Consider the following 5,864-nt stretch of genomic DNA (forward strand, 5'->3'; position numbering starts at 1 on the left):
GCTTTATGAGGATGTTCCATGACAGAGGTTGTTGGCTCCGCACCTCTTCATGGTACCGAACACTCAGAACTGTCAACCCCAGGACCCATATCCTTCAGTTTTGAGAAATGTTCTACTATACTTTCTTTGACCTTTATTCTGTATTTTTAATGCCTGTGCCCTGGATGGTGTTTTTTTCTGTATACCTTTCAGTGTTCTTAGATTTATACCTGTGTGTCAGGAAGACCAAAGTGGCTTTTTTCCTCTCTCCTCACCCTTCTGTGACCTCAGAAGGCGTGGGGCTATCCCCCTCCATCAAGCAAGCAGCCCTTCTATACCAGCACACAGCAACCAGCCTGCTAGTCTACCTGGAAGTCATGGCAGGTTCAGGGTGAGCAATCTGTCCCCAAGAATGCCTCCACTTTAGCTGGTCAGATGTTCTGTGTATGTCACCTGACCTGACCAAGCAGCTCTGAATCAGAGCCCCATACTGGGCAGGGCCAGCCAGAGTTACACAGTGGGACCCAGACTTTAATACTAGCACTTGATCTCTGTGAGTTCGAGGCCAGCCTGATCTGCAGAGTGAATTCCAGGACAACCAGGGCTAACAAACCCTGTCTGGAAAAACAAAAATAAAATGAATTCATTAAATGAATAAATAAATTGGAGTTCCATAGCCCATCTTGAGTGGTACCTAGCCAGGTTTATTATAGAGGAGGATATTACAAAGCACATAGACAAGGAAACACTTAAGGTGGGGACTGGGCTTCCATGACCTCTGGTCACCACCCTTCAGGACTGCACATTTGCCTGCTTAGAAGTTCTGCAAACCCTGGCCTCAAGAGTTTTAATGAGGACTTCTTTTCAAAGGCATGTGTCTTTATTAGGTTTCTATTGCTCCAATAAAGACATGACCAAAAGCAACTCAGGAAGGAAAGACCTTATTTCAGCCTCCTGTCATAGTCCATCATGCGGGAATTCAGGCAGGAGGAGCGCAGTTTACTGGCTCACTCCCATTGCCTGCTCACCCTGCTTTCTTTTTCTTTTTAAACAGGGTCTCACAATGTAGCTGGCTGGTCTTGAAACTCACCACATAGGCCATGCTGGCCTTGAACTCATAGAGATGCCCTTGCCTCTGCTTCCAAGTGCTGGGATTAAAGGCTTGAGCCACCACACCTGGCACTCAGCTTTCTGCACCCCTCAGTGTAACGTGCAGTCTTCCCACCAGCTGCCTGGGTCCTGAGCTGTCTCAGCCCCCAATAACACGTGAAACACTAAAGTATGAAGCTGCTGGCTGTTTGCTTGGTTCCTTATTGGCTAGCTCTGACTTAATTATTAACCCATAACTGCTAGTCTGAGTATTTCCACGTGGTCTTCTCTTACTGGAGAAGCGTACAGACCTTTTCTCCTGTGTCCCACATCCTGACTTCTGTGCCTCTGCTTCCCAGAATCCTCCTCGACTCCTAGTCCCGCCTATCTTGCTTCCCTATTGGCCAACAGTGCTTTATTTAACAAACCTATGAGACAACACATACACATCACCTCAGGGTTACCCACCCAGAGTAGCACCACCTCCTGGAGGACTGGGCTCTCCCAAATAAATTGTTGATCAAGAAAATGCCCTACAGAGTTGTCCCCAGGCCAATCAGGTGGAGGAGTTTCTCAGCTGAGGCTCCTCATCGCAGAGGGCTCTAGCTTGGGTCAAGTTGATAAAAAACTGACCAGGACAACATGATTGATTCAGTCCTGGCCATGGAGGCTAATATACCCCTCAGTGCCTCTGTTTCCCTGGAGCTAGGAGGCAGGGCTGAAAAGTCCCAACCCTACTCCTGCCTCGGTCTTTCAGATGACCAGTCCCCATCTGCCACCAAGGGGCTGGAAGGCAGGAATCAACTCCTTTACCTACAAAATGGCATGTGCCGCTTTAAAGTCTGCGGGGATGTGGCGAGTTGTCGCTGTGTTAGAGCTGTATTTAGGAAGCCCCCGTATTGATGTATTGGTGATGTTTCTCACTGCTGTCACCAAAGCAACCGACCAGAACAGTGTATCTGGCGCATGGATTCAGAAGATCCATCCAGGCGGAGAAGGCAAGGTGGCAGACACGTGAGGCAGCTCTTCACAAGGCATCCCTTCGTAGCTGGGGGTAGACAGGAAGTGTCCCCGCATAAAACCTGGGGCCCTGCTCTCAGCCACCCACTTCCTGCACTGAGGGCCCACCTCCTGAAGGCCTTCCCACGCAGCGCCTCCAGCTGCGGAACATGTGGGGGACGCCTTACATTCGAGCTACAGTGAAGATCAAAGGTGTATCCCAGAATATCACTATCACAACTTGCCATGAGTCCCCTTTTCTACCATTTTCAGAAGATCTACTGCCCTCTTGTGGCCTCCAAAATATTGCAGGCACACGGTACACAGACTTAGAGGCAGGCCAAGGCCCATCCACAAAAAATAATTTTAAAAAATTTTAAAACGCTGGGCGGAGTGGTGCAGGCCTGCAGTGCCAGCTACTCGGGAGGCTGAGACAGGAGGATCGCTTGAGTCCTGAGTCCGGAGTCCTGGGCTGTAGTGCGCTATGCCGATCGGGTGTCCGCACTAAGTTCGGCATCGATATGGTGACTTCCTGGTAGTGGGGGACCACTAGGTTGCCTAGGGATGGGTGAACCAGCCCAGGTCGGAAACGGAGCAGGTCAAAATATTAAGAAATACAGGCCATCCAAAGAAAACAACAAAAAATATATAATTAAGTAGATTTTAGCATATGTATGTAGTTGTACGATGATCATAATTTTATCACTTCCAAAGAAACCCTGTACCCTCCAGCAATCACCCCTCCTCTTTCTCTCTCCCCCCTATGGGCCACCTCAGGAATCTATGGGTCTCCTTTTGGGCTCTATGGATTTGCCTCTTCTAGACATTTTCTATCGAACCTTAAGTGCCGTGTGTGCTCGTGTGTCTGGCTTCTTTCACTTAGCAAAATGTTTCTCAGGCTTGTCCCCACTGTAGCACCTGTCAACACTTCGGTGCTTTTATGACCAAGCAATGTTCCATTACCTGAATATGTCACATTTTACTTGTTCAGTCATCAGTAGATGCACATTTGGATGGTTTCCACTGTGAGTCTTTTATGAGGACTGCCGCTTGTGAGTAGCTGTTGTATATACACGCTTTCATTTCTCTTGGGCGGATCCTCAATGGAGAATTTCTCGTTCAAATGGTAAGTTTGTGTTTAACTTTTCGAGAAATTGCCAAACTGTTTTTCCAAAGCAACTGACCCAGCCTGCGTTCCCTCCCCCCAGGAATTCAGGACAGTACGGAGTTCTCCCCTCCACACTGACAGTTATATCATCTTCTTTCCTGTGTTAATCTTTGGGCTTTTCATTTGCATTGCCCTGAGGACAACCTACTTTTCTTGTGCTCTTTAGTTATTTTTATATCTTTGATGGGAAAATGTCTCCAGATTCCTCACCTATTTTTTTAAGTGCTTGTACTTTTTATTCCAATTGCACAAAAATAAAATGTATTGAGATACAAACAGAAGACTAGAGACGATGGCAAAAACAGTGTCAGGGGCTCTCTTTAAGAAGGGAAAAAAAGTAGGGCTAGCAGTGGTTTATTTTTCCTCTTTTCAGTGATATGTTAATTTTTATAACCAAGAAAAAAACAGCTGGTGATTAACTCTGAGATTTTCTGTTTATGTTTTGGGCATCTTTTAAATCATCCTTTGTTGACATCCTACAAATGATACCGCCCAATAATGTCCCAATACTCTTTTTTTTTTTTTGGTTTTTCGAGACAGGGTTTCTCTGTATTGTCTTGGAGCCTGTCCTGGAACTCCCTTGGTAGACCAGGATGGCCTCGAACTCACAGAGATCTGCCTGCCTCTGCCTCCCAAGTGCTGGGATTAAAGGCGTGCGCTACCAACGCCCGGCTCCCCAATACTCTTTTTGTGATGACAGTTTATATATCTTTATTTACTACTGAGAGCTTTGTTATTTCTGGAAGACATTCCAAAGGTACCTGCTGGTCTTCCACTTGAGATATTAGGTGCTCTTGGTGTATTTGTTTTTCTCCCTTTTCAATGTAAACAATGAGAACTGAAGTGTCACTTTCTGAGATACCGGATTTCTTCAAAGCCTCTAAAATCTATTCTTTGGGGAGAGGTTGAAGATGATTTCAGTAACAGAGTCCTTGTCTTCATTTTTCCCAGTCTGTGGAGATGAACAGCTTTGTTTGCTGCCACAAGCATCTGAAATGGATCGACGATCACATTAGGGTTTATCAAGGAGCCATTGATAGATCCTTCCATGGCTTCTTTTTTCAAGTGTCCTGCAGTTTTTACACCTTTAAATAACAGAAGGATCACTCTGCATTCAGCAAACAGGTCCAACTGCTGTGATAACTGCATTTCATAGACAAGGAGAACACTACATCAGTCTCCTATCCGTCTCAGAAGATTGTCCGAGGATCTTCACCTATTTTTTAAATCAAATTTTATTTCACTCATGAATTGTGAGAGTGATTGTATATATTCCTTGTGCAGGAATATCATTTCCAAATATTATTTACCATTCCTAGGACATTTTGATTTTCAGGGTTTTTGTTTATATGCATACACACACACACACATAGAGAGAGGCTTTTGCCTACATATATGTGCATCATGTATATGCAGTGCCTGAAGAGGTCAGAAAAGGGCACTGGATTCTCTGGGGCTGGAGTTAAGGATGGGTGTGAGCCACCATGGCCTTCTGGGAGGTCAGCCAGTGTTCTTAACCACTAAAGCATCTTTCATTTCCCTCTTTCTTGCTTTCTCTCTTATATTCTTCATTTCTTTTTTTAAAGATTTTTTTTATGTATGTCTGTGTGAGGATGCCAGATCCCCAGAACTGGAGTTACAAACAGTTGTGAATTGCTATGCTGGGAATTGAACCCAGGTCCTTTGGAAGAGCAGCCAGTACTCTTAACCACATTTATTAAACCCTTCTTTATTTCTTTATTTGGTTTTTGGAGACAGAGTTTCTCAGTGTAAATCTAGTTGTCCTGGAACTTGCTATGTTATTCAGGCTGTCCTTGAATTCAAGAGATCTGCCTGCCTCTGTCTCCAAGTGCTGGAATTAAAGGTATGGGCCACCACTGCCCAGCTTGATTTTCAGTTTCTGAATGGTGCCTCTTTCTTTCTTTCTTTCTTTTTTTTTTTTTTGGTTTTTTTATTTTCTTTTTGGTTTTTCGAGACAAGGTTTCTCTGTATTGTTTTGGAGGCTGTCCTGGAACTAGCTCTGTAGACCAACCTGGCCTTGAACTCACAGAGATCCGCCTGCCTCTGCCTCCCGAGTGCTGGGATTAAAGGCGTGCGCCACCAACGCCCGGCTTTTTTTTTTTTTTTTTTCGAGACAGGGTTTCTCTGTAGCTTTGGAGGCTCTTTCTTTCTTTTTTCTATTTCTTTTTAATGTTTTCTGTTTTTGTTTTTAGAGACAGGGCTCTGTGTAGTTTTGGAACCTGAGTGTTGGGATTAAAGGTATGCGCCACCATGCTCAGCTCTGGGGTGTCTTTTCAAGTACAAATATTTTTAATTTTAATGATGTACATTTTCTTTGCAGCACTGGGATCTACTAGTAAGATACATTCCCAGCTCTTCTGAAGCCAGGTCCTCTAGAAGAACAAGTGCTCCTAACTACTGAGGCATCTCCCCAGCCCCCAACTGGTTTTCAGAATACTAAGGCAATCCAATGGGGAAAGAATAATCTTTGGAGGGAGGGGATTAGTTGGGAGTAGAAGGGAATTAAGAAAGGGTAGTGGTGGGACTGTCAGTGCAGCTCAGTGCTTAAGAGCATTGACTGGGGGACTGAAGAGATGGCTCAGCGGTTAAGAGCACTGACTGTTCTTCC

General features: G+C 45.0%; 1 pseudogene; it reads right to left on the reverse strand.

The window, feature by feature from the left end:
• Positions 1-3,650: 3,650 nt before the first annotated feature.
• On the reverse strand, positions 3,651-4,384 carry LOC101839737 (annotated as a pseudogene).
• Between the last annotated feature and the right edge of the window lie 1,480 nt (positions 4,385-5,864).

The sequence above is a fragment of the Mesocricetus auratus genome, unplaced genomic scaffold (genome assembly GCF_017639785.1).
Source record: "Mesocricetus auratus isolate SY011 unplaced genomic scaffold, BCM_Maur_2.0 Super-Scaffold_100707, whole genome shotgun sequence".
In the NCBI taxonomy this organism is placed as follows: Eukaryota; Metazoa; Chordata; class Mammalia; order Rodentia; family Cricetidae; genus Mesocricetus; species Mesocricetus auratus.